The sequence below is a fragment of the Lampetra planeri genome, chromosome 2 (genome assembly GCF_965212315.1).
Source record: "Lampetra planeri chromosome 2, kcLamPlan1.2.h2, whole genome shotgun sequence".
Taxonomy (NCBI): Eukaryota; Metazoa; Chordata; class Hyperoartia; order Petromyzontiformes; family Petromyzontidae; genus Lampetra; species Lampetra planeri.
In genome coordinates this window covers 32,814,379-32,835,302 of record NC_136108.1, presented here as the reverse complement: position 1 = coordinate 32,835,302, position 20,924 = coordinate 32,814,379, and the positions used below count along the sequence as shown (strand labels likewise).

The following is a 20,924-nucleotide window of genomic DNA, read 5'->3' as shown; positions in this document are numbered from 1 at the left end:
TGCCACATGCACACACGCACACCACCACGAACGCACACCACCAGAGGCAGAGTCACACACAGGGGCACCACCACGCGAACCACAACCACCACCACAAACAACAATCACCACCGTTCGCCACTAAGTGGCGGTGACGTCACCACGGTGCTCGTGCCAGGCCAGGTGCACCACGAGGCTATCACGTGATTTGTCGAGGGCTCGCTGGCAGGAGGTCACGGGACAGACCCAGGTGCCCCTGCGTTGGTTGACTGAGATGACTGATGACACACACGCACACTGCCATGCACTCGACACTTTCCCAAAATATTCTCAATTTACTTTTCGCATATAACGATCAAACATTGCCAAACCCAAACTTGTTGTTGTACTGATTTTTCTTTTTTGTAAATCATAACAAGTATTAACATTAACCTGCTGGGTGCTGCTACCTTCACTACCCTCCCCTCTCCAAAAAAAACCCCCCTCTACAAACGCCCGTTATGATTGCACATTAACACCAGGCAACTGCAAGGCCTCGTTACCTACCCCCCCCCCCCGGCCTAATCAATCTTCCTCGCTGCATTCGTGAAACACAACCCACTTCACGGGGCCGGTGTAAACACAGCCTTGTTCCTAGAACCCAGCTTTTTCCTGCCCTTAATTAATTTGCGTCTCGGCAACAAACGTGTGCATTTTTGAGGGCAGAAAACAGGTCGGCTGGCAACGGTGCATTTTTTTTTTAAGTTAAACCCGTAATTACAAGTCTGGCTTGCGCCAAGAAAAAAAGAGATGAAAATCCGTTACTCTTTGGGCCCTCAACGCCCAATCCTCTACCAAACACTTCGTGTGTGTGTGTATATATGTATTATATTATTTGGTTCTTTCGGTAAAGTCACATATTGTAGAAAAATTAAATGAAACAAAAAATAATAATACATCACTATATTATTGATATATTCTTTTTGGTTTTATTAAATTTTTCTACCTACGTGACTTTATCGAAAGAACCCAAGAGTATGGATTCCTGCAGTCACGAAAGCTTCAAACCAAGATTGTATGTATTATATTCGTTGGGTCTTTTGGTAAAGTCACGTATATAGGTTCAAAGAAAATAACAAAAAATTACGACGTTTCGATCAAAACACAAGCAATGGTCATAAGGAGGACGATTGCTTGTGTTGTGATTTTACCGAAAGACACAAAGAATATGAATTTCTGCAGTCACGAAAGCTTTAAGTCAAGATGTATATGTATTATATCTATTTAAGCTTGTTTACCTAAACTAAACTATATTTTATTGTACCTGGTAAGGCCTACTGAGCTGTGTAGCTCTTTTTCAGAAGCGATCTGGCCACAAATTATAGCTCAACGAAGTGGCTTATCATCACGTGGACATGTATAGCAGCCAAATTCGGTAAACGCACGTTGATTCTAAATGTGGAGGGAAAAATCAGAGGACCCGGAGAAAAATCTACGCGACCATGGGGAGAGAGAGACACACCAACTCCAAATATACAGGAGGCGTCAGGGTTGGGATTGAACCCAAGGCCTCCTGTATACCAGGCGAGGTAGTTAACATCTCACCACGGAGAGAGAGACACGCAAACTCCAAATATACAGGAGGCGTCAGGGTTGGGATTGAACCCAAGGCCTCCTGTATACCAGGCGAGGTAGTTAACATCTCACCACGCAGAGAGAGACACGCAAACTCCAAATATACAGGAGGCGTCAGGGTTGGGATTGAACCCAAGGCCTCCTGTATACCAGGCGAGGTAGTTAACATCTCACCACGGAGAGAGAGACACGCAAACTCCAAATATACAGGAGGCATCAGGGTCGGGATTGACCCCAAGGCCTCCTGTATACCAAGCGAGGTAGTTAACATCTCACCACGGAGAGAGAGAGAAGCAAACTCCAAATATACAGCAGGCGTCAGGGTCGAAATTGAACCCAAGGCCTCCTGTATACCAGGCGAGGTAGTTAACATCTCACCACGGAGAGAGAGACACGCAAACTCCAAATATACAGCAGCAGGTGTCTAGGGTTGGGATTGAACCCAAGGCCTCCTGTATACCAAGCGAGGTAGTTAACATCTCACCACGGAGAGAGAGACACGCAAACTCCAAATATACAGCAGCAGGTGTCAGGGTTGGGATTGAACCCAAGGCCTCCTGTATACCAGGCGAGGTAGTCCCACCTGCCCCCCCTCCCCCCCCATTTCCACTCTGTGTGTGCAGCTTGCCCCAACCCTCCTCCCCCGCCCCCCCCTAGATGGAGTGAGGAAAAAATCACTTGGATGATTCCTGGAAGCCGCCCTTCACATATGGATCTGGCCTCATGAGCTGTTAGCATCTCAGAATCAAAATCTGAATATGTATTTATACTGGAGGAATCCGATGAGCTATAAAGCTCTATTTTTAAATCCTTTATATTAAGTTCACTTGCTTGCTTGCGTGCTTACGACCGTGCAAATCTTTCGGTCGTTTTTTAACCCACTTCCCGTGATCCAATCGAGCTGACATTTTGCACACAGACTCGTTGTGCGTGACAATGTATTTTCATGAAATGTTTTTTCCAAAATTTTACACTTTTTAGGAAAAAATAAATTATATTTAATTACCAATTGCTTAATGGTGGCAGGCAATCATCTGACCCATCGGTGGCAGCCATCTCAAGCCAGAGGACGAGAGGACTCTAGCCGCCAAGCATATGAAGGATTTATAGAGAAAAACTTTGTTTTTACGGGTTAATTTTTTATCACATATGTCCAGTCGGGGCGGGTCAGAACTTCATCTGCGGCTTGAGGACGGTGGGTGCGGATGGCTAGACGTGCATCTCGGGAGAAGAAATGATGGTAGACTCACTGATACACCTCGAAGGCACAGTGTCTGTTGCTGGAGGAGGAAATATACACACTCTTGGGTTCGCAGATGACACAGACGTGATTCCAGGAAGCGGAGAAAGAACTCGCAGATCGAATATCAAGATTTGCAACGAATGGCGTCATAACCTCATGGTTTTTGGAAACCAACACGGAAGAGATGAAGGCGGTGATAGCAGGAAAAACTGGAGTCTGACGTCGATGTAAGGTCAGGTGACGGTGGAATGGGGGCAAACTCTTTAGAACGTCTTCTTGGTTCTTTCGGTAAAGTCACGTAGAATGGAAATAATAAAATAATAAAAATAAAACATTATAAAATAATTCTCACGACGTTTCGGCCACAACGCAAGCAGCCGTCCTCAGGTGAAGAACAGGTCTGTCAGAAAGACAGCGTCTGAATGAACACCACCAGGCTTGGCAGCGTATATTTAAGCTGGGTTGGAGGGGGAAGAGCGCCTTGACAAAGGAATTTGCATATCAAGATGAATTTAGCATATTTATGGGAAGTGCAGGTATGTGATTAGTACTACACGAAACGTCGTGAGAATTATTTTATTATGTTTTATTTTTATTATTTTATTATTTCCATTCTACGTGACTTTACCGAAAGAACCAAGAAGATGAATCCCTGCAGTCACGAAAGCTTTAAATCGAAATTTAACCACCTCTTTAGAACGCTTCGGGGTGACCGTCACAGACGATGGAAGATCGGACAATGAAGCAAGACCAAAGTTTAGCAGCTGCACTTGGAGGACGAGCAAAACTCGAAAGGCTGTGGGAAGACATACATTCATCACTGACATCGTACACCCAATAACGGACTGCCACGAGCCATAAATCACACGAGGGATGGGCCGAACGGAGACATTCGCCACACATCTCGCGAATTTCAATTAAAACCTTTCACCTCAACGTTTGCGTCCCGTCGGGGCCGGAGTGAATTTTGACCGCGACCGACGGACCCGGTTAGACGGACAGAAAGAGAGAAAGAGATGCGCCAGTCGGATCCATTATCGCAAGACCCCCCCTCCTCCCCCCTGGAGGGGGGGCGGTGTTGACAGAGACTCGGAAAAACAAAAACAAATCTATCGTCGCGGCGGAGACGGAGCAGGTGTGGGCGGGCGGGCGATGCGTGCGCGCACGAACGCTCCTGCGTAAACTGGGACACGTGCTCTACAGGGAGTGGGGGGAATGGGGGGGGGGCAGATATCCTCCCACCCCCACCCGCCCCCCCTCTCCACGTGGCGCTACACCTGGCCGCACCTGGCCCCCACCTGGTCACCGCAGCCCGTGCAGGAGCACACGGCAGGAGCTGCGGGTGTCCGCCGCCGAGCGAGCGATGCGTTTCCCTGTGGTTTCTGGGCAGATTAAATTGGCTCCCCGCGTCGTCACGGATAAGAAGACTTCGTCCACTGCACTGCAATTATCTTAAATCTGTGCAGCTACTGGCTGCTGCTTGCTGAATCAGTACCGAACCTGCTGTTCGTGCGCTGACGTGTGTTTATAAGTTCCGTCTTTAGCATGATCAGCATTAACACCGCCTTGTTAACCGTGTGGAGAGAAAAATGCGGACTCGAAAGAGTCATTTTTTTTGCCCCATTATTGTGGCTTGCTCTTAACCGTGCCTAGACGTGTGTGTGTCGGGGCGGGGGTGTGTCAAGACCCCCACAGTGGCTGCGTCCCTGGAGCCGATCAATAATCCCCAACTCCGCACGGAGTCGCGTCCTGTCGGGATAATCCGACCTTAAGCCACCCGCGGCTCTCCCTTGCGAACAGCGGAGATCTCTCCGCGAGGCCTCCGCCTAATGACAGGGTCGTTGGTTCAAGTTCCCCCCCGCCACACCCCCCCCCCCTCCTTTCTCAAGCCGTCAAGCGTCACCTTCCTCTTTCAGCCTCTTGGAATCCTCCTTCTCGAGCCCTCCTCTCTGACGACAACACGCCCAGTCCAGATCCTTTGCCCATCTTAAAATGATTCCAATTCGACTTCTCCACTGCGGAACTCGAGCCCAGGAACGAATTTGTATAGATTTTTTTTTTGACCAGGTAAGGCCCGCTGAGCTGTGTAGATGTTTGTTTTCAGAAGCGATCTGGCTATCACAAATGATAGCTCGATGAAGTGGATTATCGTCACGTGGAAATGTATAGCGGCCAAATACTCTAAATGTGTGTTGATTATAAATGTGTGTGTGTGGGGGGGGGCGGAGAAAAATACATGCGACCACGGAGAAAACAACGCAAACTCAAAATATCTCTCCTGTATACAAAGAAAGGTTGTTGACAGCTTGCCACCAAGACATCACCTCGGATACACAAAAGGTGCAGTCTCCTTGACCTCCATGTTCCGCTCACGACCCTGAGCGTGTCTGTTCAATTTGCAATGTTTGTCTATTTTTTTATTCATTTTAACTTTCAAGCCGTTTTTTTTGTTCGTCGTACAGCCATGTAACAATCGCGCCGCTGCCGCTGTCATTATGCGTCCACAACATTCTCTGCTGCCGATAACCTTGCTCTCTCTTGTGTTTGGACATGCATGTTGCATGTTTGTGGTCAGACACAACCCTCACTTTGCGCCAAAGAGTAAACCACTGCAGCCTGCACTCCTTCAACGGAGGAGGGACCGCAAAAGTGCACCAACTTTCTCCTGAAGCCCTCTCGTGACGTCGAGCAGACCTTGACATTGGCCATCTCGCTTCTAAACAAATTGCTGCCATTGTACGCAAGGATAAATCGCACGATTTTTTTTCCGAGTGCTTTTTTTACATTTCATTCGGAAAAAAATATTTTTTTTAACCCCCCCCCCACAAAATTCAATTTCAACTCCCACCCTCCCACCAAAGAATATTTTTCACTGGCCTCATACGTCACTCGCTCTGTGCTAGCTCGGCTGGGCTGGGCTGAAACGCCGCTTGCACAACACAGGGAGGGCCACGCGGAGCCAGGAGCAGAGTGGGGGGGGGAGCAGATTTGTTTTGGGTTTCGCCACGAACGCCCAGAGGGCTCAAAGAAACGTTTCTCTCTCGAGCGCCAGCTCCGGCTTGAACTCCGGCCACCGAAACGGAGGAGGAGAATGTGCTGATGTTGCGGCAAAACGCGAAACAGGAAGAATAAAACGGTGGGGGAGGGAGGGGGGGGTGTGAAAATAAATAAGTCAATAAATAAGAACCTGGCGAAGGAACGCAATCCGCTGGCGTCGCCGCTTCTGAGCTGTATACCCAAAAAATCGGGACCACATCACGGACGGACAGGAGAAGAATAATACGAATATCTGGCACCGCAGGTAAACGCATCGTCTCGAGAAGGGTGTACCCATCACTGCTATGATTTCGCAAACTAACAGATATCCCAGGACAACGGCTACCTCCTCAACGAGTGGAGGGGCGATCCTGGGAAAGCCGTGATAGATGTCAAACATACGCCGAGCACAAGTCCACCAGATCAGCCGAGAATGAGCCCAGGGTTGCAACAGAGAGGACCATGGACGCTCGTCCATCGCTGCCGTTCCTCTGCCTGTCCTTTCACGCGTCCAGCGCGCCAGGCCACGGCACGGCCGTGCGGCTAAAGCAAACGACGGGACGTCAGTGAACTCCTTGCAGGAACGATTAGCCACGTGCCGGCCTGAAGTTCGCAACGCTGAGACGCCAAGATGTTGCCCAAAAAGCGTCCCTCATCCCAACCATCACTCCTCCACAAGAACACTGCCCTAAAAATAAAACTTTTCTAATCGGCTAATGTCCAAGCATTGGGCCCTCTTTCACAGCACGTAGAGAGGCCAGGGAGGTACAGACTCACAGGTAGAGTCAAAGGTAGAAACTTACTAACTCTCTGGACCCTCCATGGGCTGCGAAAGGGCTATTGCCCGAAACGTCACTATATTTTTTCCCCTTTTTAGGGCCACGTGATTGTGCACCACCGCGAAGGCATCAGCCGCAGCTTTACCAAATAATTCCCGCGCTAACAGGTGTAGTCGGTTGTTGCGGGGCTACCTTGTGGAGCAGCAGTGGACAGTTCAGAATACGTAAAATAGTTGTACCGTACTGCTTTTCTCCTCCCGAGTTCGCCAAGCCGTCGCTGACCGTCGTGGTGAAGTGGGGTCAAATAACCCCCGTGACCCACGCAGCATGGAGTGGGTCCCATTAATCACCAGTGGATAGGCAAGGATGAATTTCAGCAAGGTCTGCTTGTTTCAGTGGCCGAGAAAAATATTTCAGCACCCGGCCCAAAATTCATTCAGGATACATCTTACGCAGTGCCGGGTTATCCTCGTAGCAAAAGTATAATATGCTATGGACCCCGCACTTTCAAGGGCCCCGCGCTAAATGCTTTGAAGCTATCAATTCCGGTTCACTGAATCTGCACTTGCTCTATTACTATAGTACTATACTGCCTTCAACTTTCATGGACGACTGGGTGTTTAAGGTTAGCGATTTGTCGTATTATCTGGCTGTATTGCAAATGAAAATAAACGACGACTTTACTATGCAAGTTAAAATAAAATATGTGTTTTCATATTTGCGTTTTTTTTATTTAGAGCTCCTTCATAACATATGCTACAGGCCTCGCACTAGCTTAATACGGCGCTGCTCTTGCTGCGGCTGTGTAAATGCGAGTCACGTACATGGAGGTGAAGGCCAACACGATCAGAACTCCATCCGCTCTGTCTCCACGAATAAATAAAACACGTGTTTTGGTCTATCGGTCTATTGTTTTTCCAGACCAACCAATATTTGCTTTAAGCCGGAAAAGTCTTGACCGGTTTCACCCTCCTGACTGCTCATCAGCAGTCAGACTTTTTAAAACAAATGTACAGGGATGTTGTTAGCAAGGACACTCCATGTAAAATATATATGGGTCCCTGTTTAACGCAATTTTTTTAAATAAATACTGTACATAAACTCATCGTGTGCATGCGGGGACTTTACTGTAATGGTGACAAGAGGACAAACCGTGAGCCCAACAAAGCAGGGAGCGTTGCCCCGGGGGTACGGTCGCGGCTGAACGTGTTAATTGCTAATTGTTTGGTAATTTATGACCCAATGGCTTTGGGAACGTGTGCAGACCCCACAGCCCATCCCCCTCTTCCTCCTCTGCCCCCCCCCCACACGCCCCAGACTCCCCAACCGAAGCGTTGCCCCAGCAGTGTTCGTACAACGGGCACGCGTGCTCGTGGCAGATAAGTGACTGAGCGAGCGAGTGGGCAATATCTCCCCACGGCGTAATTCACCACTACAACGAATGGAAACATACACACGCACGCGCGCGCGCGCACGCACTTACATAGACGCACGCAAACATATATACACACAGAAAAGCACAGCACCAACAAATATCCCCCGTATAGCCTTTAACAGATTGTTGGGGCAAGTGCTGTTCTCGAGCACGTTTTACGTAAGGTTCATTAACAGGCACGCGAAGGGCTGGGTTGGCCAGTACCATGGCCGGCCGCCTTTGTCTCCCCGTGGTGATGTTTTACACACCACACCAGGTAGTCATTTGAGGCTGAGTCGACCTAAGAGATGCCCCTTACTGGTTCAGGTAATCGTCACCGATGTTGGCCGTGAGCGGGAATCGAACCCAGGTGGCCAGGTTCGTAGCTCAGCGTAGCGCTAACTGCCGCTCCCCACAACCACGAACGCACTGACACACGCACACACGTGCACGGCATCACACGGACGCAGACTCAAACGCAGCACGTGGCCACGCTTGTTTCTCGAAACGGAAATACAAGCAAACACGGAACTTCTTTTTACCGATGTAAACATTGCCATTCTTGTAGACACCACTGACAGACCAGGGCGTGAACACATCGGCAGCCTTCCCCACGCGTGCTGGGTGGGTGTGTGGGTACAAGCCGACTGGCTCGCAAACACTCCGCGACTCGTACGGCTCTCGGCACGTTCAGCGGAAGAAACTCTTCCTCTGCAGCGTCCCCCCACCCACCCCACCCAGCACCTAACGGGAGCTTTGGCTGGGAGGATCGCGAGAGGTGGTCACGGGCATGGGGAGTCCTTCATCCAGCAGTGGATTGATCATGGCTGATGATGATGATGATAGACAACGAGACTGATGCGTACACCGATTGGGTCTCATCGGCTGCTGTAAATATATCAGCAACACCAGCAATGCTGTCTTTTCGTAAATAAGCCAATGAACTCATTGGGAGTGCGTTACGTAACGTTGTTGTTATTATTATTATTCAGCTTTCACGGTTCATTTGCTTAACTGGTTGAGAACTCAAGAGACCAGGATGAGTCTCGTTTATCAAGAGTGAGTGGTCGAACGAGTGGGTCAACGATTGCGTGCGATGATGATGAGTGAGCGAGTTCAGGTTTTCGTATTCTTCGGGTCGTTCGGTAAAGCTTGACTTTACCGAAAAACCCAAAAAATATGAATTCCTGCAGTCACGAAAGCTTTGAGTCAAGATGAGTTCAGGTGTGTTTTGTTTGACCAGGTGAGAGCTGAAGACACCAACGCGATCCTCATTTGCTCCAGTGACTTGGGGTCACCAAAATAACAAAATGTAAGAACGAATAAATAAATGAATGAAGCCGACAGCAACGAAGCGGGCAGAAGCAATTCATATTACCCGACTACTAGCGGTGTGGCCGATATGAGGTAATGCAAAAGACTCGGCTACCCGTGATGCAATATCGTGGAGACTCTGGCTGACTTGCCAGACCACTTGATGCTCAACTGAGCATTGAGGCGTTGATGCTAATCTCCTGTTATACAGACCTGCAGAGCCAGTGGTGGCAATTCCACATTCCTATGGCAGGTGAGAGTCTAGGCCCAACCACCGTTGACTTTCTCACAAAGTGGCACGAATCCTTGTTTTTTTATTATTATAGTATCGACCTCCGGAGGGAGGATGCGCTGGGTCAACCACCCCACCAAGGATTTGAACTCGCCACCTTGTGATCGCGAGCTGCTCCCCCCCCTCCCCCCCCGAGCCCTCCCGGCCAACTGACCACATTGAGTTGACGATGCGAGACCTTTGAGAGGACTCCGAACCACGACCTTTCTCCCTCTCTCTCCACATCCACCAGCTACAACTGGAACGGTGCTTTCAGTCTATCGACGACGCCACGGGCCATGCGTTTGTTTTTTGTTCCAACCCCCCACCCACCACTAATACGCCACATGGTAAGAGCGGGTGGGGGGGGGTTGCTACGAATTCGGCGTGCAGGATGACGCACGCCGCTCTCTTACTCACCCCAACACTCCTCTGCAGTAAGCCGAGCGTTGTCTCTCTGTGTGTGAACCTCAACACCATCACCCCACTCCACCCATCCCGAGCACACCACCACCGACACCACCACCGACACCACTACCCTCCCACCTCCACACGACAACAGAACGCACGACACGACCCCGGGGCTCGCTCCGACTCACGGCTCGGTCCGCCGCGCACTCCGCTCCCGGGCGCCCAGGGCGCTGTGCTGCTGCTCCGATGCCCGCCGCTGACACCGGCTCAGATGCCCGGCTGGCCCTGGGTGGTGTTAGGTCCGAGTCGCGTCCACCACAGGAGATGCCCGTCGCTGCTGCTGGTGCCTCCTCTGAGCGTCACTGAGCGGTGCCGTTCACGCTCGCTCGCTCGCACTCCCTCCCTCCCTCCCGCCGCGCTCACTTTTACTCTCACCCCTTTAGGTTCTCGTGACTCTCACTTCCACCCTCACTCTCTCTCTCTCTCTTCTTCCCCAAAGTTCCTTTCTAATCGTCCCTCGCTCTCTGCCTTTGCGTCTCTACCCTTGGCTCTGTATTCATCTCCCTCTCTCCGCGTGTCTATCTCTTCCACTCTCTCTCTCTCGTGTGTATGAATGTTGAACGTCTTTGGCACCGTACGTAGCCAACCCCCCCCACTCCTCCCCCCTTAGATCTCTTCCCCCTATCTCCCCTCCTTCTCAACGCCTCCGGTCCCTCGCCGCATGTCTCTCTCTCACTCTCTCTTCCGCTGTTCCTTGACTCGCCGCACCGCACACCGGCTCAGGGTGCGAGGAGGATAGCGAGGTGGGTCGGGTGCTCGAGCGGGGCTAGCGGGGTCCGCGGAGGAGGGCGTGCGGGTGGGTGGGTGGGTCCGAGCGAGTGGGGGTGGGAGGGCAAGAGCGGAGTAGCCGGGCGAGCGATGCCGTCAACAGAGGGGGAGGGAGGGAGGGACCGCCAGGGGCAGGCGGTGAGGAGGGGGGGGGAAGCTGGGGGGAGAGAGGGGGGGGGTGGAGGAGGGCCGGGAGTGGGTGGAAGGATTGGGTGGCGGAGAACCACAATCGGATCACGGCGTCAAATTAACGCTAATCTACTGCGGCGAGCGGTGGTGGTGGGGCGCGGGGCGGCGCGGAGTTTCTAAATAAAGGCCGCTTCCGGTCGTCTCTCTCCGAGCAGCAGGGGCTATGATGCAGTGGTTGCCGTGGCGACGATTTCTAGAAATGAGCATCACCGGCCCGGGAAGGCTAAATAAAGGGGAGCAAGCAATTTCGTGAGAGCGGCACTCACACATACACGTACATACGGGGGGGGGGGGGGGGGGGTGCGGCGGATGGGGGGCTCGTGGTGTAATTATGACGCTCGCACCCACGAACGCACGCCAACGCGCGGCCGCTTGTCACCACGGTGCCCCCTCCTCAAGGACACGGGGACCAAACGGGGTCACAGCAGGACGCGGGGCCCCACTCGCAGGAGACGGGGATGGGGGACACCCCGAGAGACCGTGGCGCACACAGACGCGGAGGGAGCCAGGGCACAGAGACATCCGGGGAGAGAAGCCGTGGTTGACATCGGCCCCAGTGTCAGGAATTAAATGGGGCCACCTTTTCAATTTCCCCGTTTAAAAAAAAAAATGTTTAATTGCCGGCAGCTTGGAATCCTCCTGCCCCATGGGCCCCAATGCATGCACCGCTCCTCGATAGCCACGCCACTGGACAGCGGGGGACACGGAGACGCTTTGAGACAGCAGGACTCGGAGACGCTCAAGAGAGACACGGATAAGGCAAAGGACAGAGACAGAGGGACAGGGGGACACTCGGTGGTGGCAGCAGGACAGAGCCGCGGGCAATACCCCACGATGCTGCCTCGCTTCAGTAAACACCACATCAGTGTCACACCCCCCCCCCCTGCCACCACCTCCCCTCGCCCATGGCTATCCTTCGTGCGCGATTCACAGGAGCGAGAGATGGCTCGTTCACGCGGCAGTTCCAGAAAATCCGCATTTAAACTGCAGCCGACTTGGCAGTGGACACGACACGAAGCCTCTCCGCTGACATTCCTCGGCAGACGCAAGGCTCTCCCTCCTCCTCCTCCTCGGCCACGCTTCCACCACATGACACGCTCTGGGAGCCGTGCGGCAGCAGCAGTAGCAGCAAGCAGCGCGCACCCCGCTGCTGCGTGGGTGTGCAAGGCGCGGAGCCACACGGAGAGGAGTGGGAGAGAGCGATGGACGGGCACGTTACATAACCCCGCCAGGGATGAAGCAACTTACAGCAGCAGCAGCAGCGATAATAATCATTCCTCTGTGTGCTTCCAGGACTGCCACCACGTGTGTTTGCGTGCATCTCTCTGTGTGCGTACACGGCGCTCGTGCACCGTGCCAGCCTTCATCGGTGCTCGCGAACAGCACTTGCCCCAACGGTCCGTTAAAGCTATACGGGGAATCTTTGTCTTTGTACACTGTGCTACGACTCAGCCTCAAATGAGTACCTGGTGCGGTGTGTAAACATCGCCTCGAGGGAGACAAAGGCGGTGGGGGCCTGGTGCTGGCCACCCACCCCCTCGTGTGCTGTGCCTGCCTTCATAGGTGCTCGCTAACAGCACTTGCCCCAACACTCTGTTCAGGCTATAGGGGGGGGGGATCTTTGTCTTTCGTAGCACCAAATTCCCCACCGGTCCACACAGGCCTCGTGGTCGCTCATGGCGTGGCCAACCATCTCCAGTTCAACCGATTTCAATCAAACTCCAGTTTTACTGATGCTGCCGCAGCGTAAAGGTTAACAATGCTGAACTCGCGACCCGGACGTTCGCAGGTTCGATTCCATCTCCTGGTTCTGTAGTGGATAGATTGGCGCAAGTTTCTTAAATCCCTCCCCACCCGGTCCAGCGCCTCCTGTCCAACCCAGCAGTGGACGAATGGGGGCAGCCACAGTGAGTCGATCGGCAGGCCGCGTGTGGTGGGGTGAAGTGTGGACACTCAACTCCTAACTCTTCCAAGACGTTCCGCCAGCGTGTAAGAGTAGGCCGAATACGATCCGAGAGAAGCTCCCTCTGGACGTGGCCATTTCGCCAGCAGTGTCGTGGGGTAAGCAACTGCAGGACTGCACCTTTGCCATCACCTCGTTTGACTGCCTTCATTTTTTTGCTCTCACCCTAGAGCCCTTTTGACCCGAGACCCAGTTTCACAGCGTCGAGCCCAAGTCCTCGATGACCTTCCGCTGAGGACAGCCCCAGCTGCCCACCCGTGCTCACGCAGCCGAGAAGCGGGTGGGTGGGAGGGAGGGGAGGGAGGGAGGGAGGAAGGAAGGGAGGGGAGGGAGGGAGGGGAGGGAGAAGGCGCGCGTTCACACGGTTACGAGCGTGGGCCATCTCCACCTGCACCGCTCCCAGTGCGGAGGAGTATGTCTGTCTGCCCCCGCTGAATCGAACGTCTCGCGATGGAACGATGCGCGTTTGACTTGGCGTGGTGTGGCGGCTGCCTCGCTCACTGCAGAGGCGACACCTGCGGCAAAGCAGCGAGCGGAATATTTTGTTCCGAAGCCAGGCATTGCGGCGCTGTGCAATGACCTTTTCTGGATTTCGGCGCACGCACGCGTTTATCATCAGCAGCCAGGGGCAGCCACATGATGCCCCGGGCCACCAGAGCACATGGCCATGTGTCAACCCTGACTCGCGACGAGACTCACACACGGACACACACACTGACACATCTCCACACTAATACACAAACGCACTCACGTCTTAGCCCAGACTGATGACCACACTCAGTCGCGATTGATCCATGACCACACTCGCTAACTACTTCAAGAACTACACTCACTCACACATCCATGACCAAACCCACACTCACTCCCTAACACATGACCCACCTCACTCACTCACTCCCTTACCTATGACCACAATCACTCACTAAACCATGACCGCAAGCACTCACTCGCCCAAGATCACACTACCCATGACCACACTCACTTCCTGACCCATGCCCACACAACTCCCACAATAACCGCTATTCTCCCTCGTGCCGGGCTAGGTGCACTTTAAGTCCACGACCCATTTCCACACACACATCCACATGTACCCCACGACCAGTGCCCAGCACGCCCGCACAGTCGCACCTGTGCTCGCAAGCCGGCCAGGACTCGGGCCTGGTTATCGGCGCTATCAAACCGGATTTAAATGCCCCACTCGGCACACCACAGTGAGTTAACATATCATAGCCACGGTGGCTATGATATGTTAACTCACTCGCCTGGTATGCAATGAGGTCGTGGGTTAGATCCCGACCATGACGCCTGCTGTATATTTGGAGTTTGCGTGTTCTCCCCGTGGTCGCGTGGATTTTTCTCTGTGTCCTCCGTTTTTTTTTACCCTCTACATTTAGAATCAACGTGCGTTTAAGTATCGGAAAACGTGCGTTTAGAGTATTTGGCTGCTATAAATTCCCACACGGTGATAATCCACTTTGATGAGCTATCATTTGCGAGAGACAGCTCGCTTCTGAAAACATAGGTATGTAGCTCGGTGGGCCTTACCTGCTAAACAAAAAAAGAATATTCGTTACTAATAGTACACCTGCCACTACGGCTATGGCTTACGAGTCATGTGCCTACTCCAACCCTATCGAGCGTGACCTCGTGTAAAAAGGGGTCGAGGGGTGGGTATAAACACCAACTAAGGGGGAGCTGGCACTGAGTCGATGCTACATGTATTTGTTTTAAACAAATGTTGAACGTCCACAATAGAGTTTTTTTAAACGCTCCTTCCAGCCATCGCAGACAGTCGCAGATCAACCGACGACGCCGCCGCTTGCAAACCGAGCCGAGCGAATCGCAGCCGGTAAACCGCTGCGACTGCGATGAACTTTGAATAATATTTAATAATATACAGAAACCCCCCCCCCCCCACATCTTCCCGTGTTCGATATTGTGCCAACGGTTCTTTCTTTGGCTTGCCTAAAAAAATTCAAGAGTGGGGGGGGTGGGGGGGAGATGACTCACACCTCTCCCCCCAACGCTACCCCACCGCCCCCCCCCCCAACGCTACGCGTCTGTGTTACTCCATTCTATCAGCGAGCTGGAAAATGTTCGGTGAGAAATTAAGGCCTCAAGCGGCAACATCACCTCCGAAGCTGCTGCGCCTGCCACCACAACTCGGCTGCCTGTTTAATAATAATAATACACAATTGGGTTACCTGCCAGCGGGCAGCACGCAAATACAAAGCTCCCCCTTATAGCCTTAACAGACCGTTGGGATAAGTGCTGTTAGCGGAGCACACTTTGAAGGGTTGGCTATACGGGGGCTCTTTGTCGTCGAAGATTGTACGTGTCCCCTCACCCTGGTCTGCTTGGGTTTCCTCGGGGTTCTCTGCTTTCCTCCCGTAGATAAAAAAAAAACCGATGTTACTGGTATTGGCCAAACATGACAAGGCTCAATAATTACCTGCAAATTACTCAATTGCGATTACACGCAGCAGCCATATTGCCACCCCCTTGCTGCGAAAGTATGCTAGGAACCTGCTGAAAAACAGTCTTGAAACTCAGAGAGAGGCTTTCCTGGAGAAACAAACAGAACAACAACAATAATAATAGCCGCGCATTGTTCGGCATGATGCCCGACGTTTCGCTTCACGCACCGAGAGCTTCTTCAGGAACTGATCCGGAGCCTTCTCTGGTTTTAACCACGTCTGCATGATGAGTCCGACCCAGGGCCGCCCTGCAGTGTTCCTGGAGGCACGCGACAGAACGCCACGTGGGGCTGGCCCCTTAATTGTTTAGCGACAGAGTAGCAGGCCCATTGTGAGTCCTCTCTTTTGTGTGAGGGCAAATTTCCCCGTTTGCTCCCTCCCTCCCCTCCCTCGCACCCCTCCCTCTCTAGGCTGCCCTGAGTATATATGCACAAGTGATGAAGCTCATAAACAACGCCGGCCCTGCCTACATCAGACACGCGCAGCAGCTGGCAACCTTACATAATCGAGGGAGAAAGTGAGCTGCTCCATTTCGTGTTCCAGAAGAAGCTCCCAGCATGCGGAGCAAAACGTCGGACATCGTGCCAAGCAACACGTGGTACAACCCAACAAAAACTTCATCTGATGGCCTCTATCATAATTAAAAACTCGGCACGTGCACAGTATTTGCCCATGCCCACATTTGCACAGGGCCGACGCTTCATTGTTTGTAAGTCACGAGTCGATTACGGTCGAAATCAAACGGCGTAAATCTCACCTGGTCATCACAGCACAATCCCGCTGGATCACCGCCGCCGCCATCACCATCATCACAATCCGACTTGAGCGACCACTACCACGATCCCACAGGATCGGCCAACATTACAATCTCACCGCGCCACCACCATCGCAATGTCACTGGATCGCCGTCATCACAATCTCCAAAAGTCCCCATCGTCGGTACAACCGCGCGAGACCGCCACAGTGCCTTGGTTCTACAAAATCTTGCCTTCAATAAACACTGACCTCCACACAAGAAAGAAAGCCGTAAAAAAAACCAACACAGACACTCAATACCACACTTCAAGCGAAACAACGTGAGCACGTCTCACTGTAAAACCAAACAGAATATCATCTTACGGGGAGCATCCGTCTGTCGAGTGATCCGGCCTCTGACTCTATGAACGTCCAAAGACAAAGATCCCCAGTATAGCCTTGCGGGTTGTTGGGGGCAAGTGTTGTTATCGAGCACCTACGGAGGCCGGAATGCCACATGACGGGGTGGCGTGACCGGAGAAACACCACGCCGCTTTTGTCTCCCTTGTGGCGATGTTTATACATCGTACAAGGTACTGATTTGAGGCTGAATCGATCAAGGGGAAGCCCAGGAGAGTTTCAGATATTCGACATGAATGTTGACCATGAGCGTTAATCAAAGGTGATTCAAAGTAAAAATGAATACAACTATTTTAATTAGGCACAACGGGTCGTAATACACGCCATGGGGATGCTATTGCACTACTTATCAAATTACTTTCTAGGTTTTATCACACTTGCATGTCTTCTTTCATATGGATGCTGCAGAACGACCGTTAGAAATGTGGTTGTAAACAAAAATATGAATACTGATTTCAACTCGTGACGCACCGCGTACTAAGGGGCAACATTATCGCGTACAGATGGAACAGATGGAGTATAGTCCACATTCGCTGTTCCACCTTGTCCCGTCAACGTCCGTGTGATCCACCAACTATCGCTGCCTCCACAGTGCTGGGTTATAGGCGTGCCAAGACAAAGATCGCCCGTATAGCCTTCACAGACTGTTGGGGCCAAGTGCTGCTAGCGAGGAGCACCTGTAAAGGTCGGCACGGTACACGAGAGGTTGGGTGGGATGGTGGCCACCACCACCAGCCAGCCCAAGTGATGTAGCCATTCAAATGTTTTGCCTGAAAAGCCTGTCAATTGTAGAAACACCGCCTCTGTGTTAATCCAGCCGGGGCGACACGGCACGGTGGTAAAAAAAATTGGCACCCCCCACCACCTCAAGCGATGCCAGCGGCCGGCCGGACATTTCGGTCAACCCCCCATTATGGTGGTAACCGGGCCCTGGGTGCTGCCCTCGTAAAACCCCGGCGCTTGTAAACACGGCGAGGGGGCAAGGTACAGGCGGGGGTGGGCAGACAGAACCGCAAACATTCGCCACCCACCACCACCACCACCAGCGCCGCCGACGCCACGCCGCAGCGAGCTGTCAGCAGCGTCCACGTTGCAAGCGGAAAACTTTTCTGACTTTTTTTTTGTTCAAAGTTGTAAAAAAAAATGAAGCAGATATTATTTTTCTTGCTATAGCCTCGGCTGACATTTCCTCCTTTTTTTCTTTTGCCACCCCCCCCTTCTCCAAAAAAAAATGACCCCCACCCCTCACCCGCCCCCACCCCTTACTACAACATCTGACGTCGTCATCAAACTTCAGATTCGGTTGCGTGATCTCGGAAGACGAAGACAGCGGGAGGCGAGCGCGGTTGGAGGGAGGAAGTTGCTGGGGCTGGGAGACGGAGGAGTGCTGGGGCGGGGGGGGGAGCCCTGCGTGAAACATTCCGCCTCCCTTCCCCCTCCCCGTGTCCTTGGCCTGGCTGGCATGAATCACGGCGGCTCCAAACCCTGAAGGCCCTGCCTCCCCATCCACCCCTCCGCCACCACCACCAACTACCCCCCCCCCTGCCTGTCTCCCACGCCCCCACCTCCCACGCACCTTTAAAGGAGCACCGTTGCGGTGCAAGCCACACCCAGCAGTGACAGCAGGGGCTTGCGGCGCCGGAGATGAAAAATCAAGTCTCGCTCGGTCGTTCAGGTGCACTGCAGCCGCGTCTAAACTAAAACTAAACATTGATTTTTTTTGTCAACCAGGTGAAGGGCCCCACTGAGCTACGTGGATATTTTTTTGTCACAAAGCGACCTGGCCACAAATGACAGCTCAACGGAGTGGCTTATCATTATCCACGCGTGGAAATGTATAGCAGCCAAATACTCTGAACGCGTGATGTTGATTCTCAACGTGGAAGGGGGGAAAATCGGAGGACCCCGAGAAAGAAAAAAATCCACGCGACCACGGGGAGAGAGACACGCAAACTCCCAATATATAGGCATCGTGAGGGTCGGGATCGAACCCACGACCTCCTGTATACCAGGCGAGGTAGTTAACATCTCCGAGCCACCGTCTAGTTTTGTGAAACTCACCCGAGCAGCAGTGCGGTAGTGGATTCGTGACTGACTCTGACAATTGCTGTGGTTCGGGATGAACGTGGTCACAGATACCTCCGAATGCGCGCACGTTACAATCCAGATGGCAACTAAACCCGCCTACCTACCTATACCAAACAAAAATAACCCCCAACACATGAATATGTAACATGCGACGTTTCTGGCAATGGTCCTTATTCATTGCACGTAAATCGAAGACACCGGTGTAACCATCAAACGCATCGGAACATCTACAACAGGCCGACGCGCACATCTCTTTCAAAGATGTAAAAGTAAAAAACACCGGCCACAGTGGGGCGATTGTGGCCACGCAAAACGAAACGATGGACCGTGTCGTGAACCCACTAAACTCAGCGCTCAATCAGCTAACGGCAAAACAACGCGAGCTCTCTCTCCAAAGCCCTCTCGCCGTGGCAAACAGACCTCGCCATAGCCATGTATCTCCCGAACAAAAAAAAATGTGCCATATGCGCGAATACAGCAGCAGCAGCAAACAAAGCAAAGCGCCTTACCATCGCGACATCGGGTGTAGCAGTGGGCTGCCCGTGCGCTCGCGTCAATGCCGAGAGGAGGGTGATGACCAGCGTGTGACACTTCCCCTCCACCAGGTCCCTCTCTCACACCCTCTCCATTGAAGCGCGCCGATTACCAACGAGCCCAAAGTGAGCGGTGGTCCGGCTCTTGTGAAACAACTTCTCTGAATTGACACCTCTCCCGTCTTCTCCTTCTCCTCGCTGATGGTCCTTGAAAGAGACCTCTAGGGCGCAGAGCCGAGCGGCGGGGGGAGTGGGGGGTTGGTGTGTGGGGGGTGGTAAGGGGGGGGGGTGTGGGGGGTTGGCGCGCTCGACCGATGGCTATCGACCGGTGGTGCCCTCTCCAGGGCTCGCCAAAGTGCCCCAAGTCGCACTCACGAGCACCGTCCCGCGAATCCGCCCCAATTACCGCCACTTACTTGCCAAGTGCTCCTCGGCGCCGGGATGGGAGACGGGAGGAGGAGGAGGAGAGAGGAGCGGGGAGCTGCTGGAACTGCGGTAGAGTTCAGGTGGTGGTGGTGGAAGGGGTTGGCGGGCGTGGTGGTGGTGGTGGTGGTTGGGGGGAGGGGTGCGAGTTCAATCGGATGCGCGTAGTCGACACTGCACGGCCCCAAGGTACGTGCCACGTTCTCGTCACCGGCTCCACGGCAAGGGGAGGAGGGGAGGGGGAGTAGCCGAGCCGGGCCGGACGCGGCGCCGTCTCGCGTGCGCGTCGTGGGGGGGGGGAGGGGGGTGGACGCAAGGAGTCGATCCGAGGCAGCGAGGAGCGAGGGAGGGTCACGAAGCTGGCACGACGCTGCGCGGCCTCTGGGCTCACGGCTCGTCTCTCTACGCGGCGGCGGCGTCGGCGTCAGCGGCGCGCGCACGACACAAAAACGCCACCCCCCAGATATGAGAGCAGAAACAGGAAGACGGCGGCTGGGAAATCGCGGCGGAGAGTGAAACGGGGACGAGCCTCGGGTGGTGGGAGGGGGGGGCGGTGGAAAATGCGGCGGTGTGCGGCCCTCCCTCGTCTCCCCCTCCATCCCTCCCTCCCATCCCACCCACCCTTGGCCCCTACTTACCCGACACCACACGCGCAGCTGCAGTGTTCGGCGGTGGTCGCGGGCTCACGGACACAGCGCTCCCCGCCCCATGGCGCCCCCACCTCCCGGCCCTGCCCTCGCTCTCCCCGCCCCGACTCCCCCCTCCCTCCCACGCTCACCTCCTGCCTCCCTCCCTCCCCCAACACCGCCAGCTACTACAGAGGGCGGGGGGAGCAGTCGGCATGGCAGAACGGCCAAAAATAGAAGCGAGATCGAGGGTGGGGGTGGAGGGCTTTCTTGCACACCCCATCTCTTGGCACCCTCTCGCCTCTCTCTCTCTGGATGCGTCTCTCCTCCTCCTCCTCCAGCAATTCTCTATTTAGCCTCTTGCCTTCACTCTCACAGCGTCTCTGTCATCGTCTGTCTGCGTGCCCCTCGTTTCTGTCATTGATTGCTCAATTCACGCCGCATTTCTGCCCCTGGGTGTGTGCGTGTGTGGGTGTGTGTGGGTGTGAGCGTGTGTGTGTGTGTGGGCGTGTGGGTGTGTGAGTGTGTGTGAGTGAGTGTGTGTGAGCATGTGATTGTGTGTGAGCGTGTGGGTGTGTGTG

The 20,924-nt window shown here is 53.4% G+C and overlaps 1 protein-coding gene across 4 annotated transcripts in view; it reads right to left on the bottom strand.

The window, feature by feature from the left end:
• LOC144732112 (transcription factor HIVEP2-like) overlaps window positions 1–20,418 on the bottom strand; it is a 54,698-nt gene extending 34,280 nt beyond the window's left edge. The window contains exon 1 of one of the 4 annotated variants that reach the window (XM_078613426.1): window positions 20,356–20,418. The gene's annotated coding sequence lies outside the window, so the exon portion shown is untranslated. Of the gene's footprint in view, window positions 1–10,249; window positions 10,476–19,270; window positions 19,525–19,710; window positions 20,256–20,355 lie in introns of those variants that run through there. The other 3 variants (XM_078613400.1, XM_078613416.1, XM_078613409.1) reach the window with 3 other exon arrangements.
• Between the last annotated feature and the right edge of the window lie 506 nt (window positions 20,419–20,924).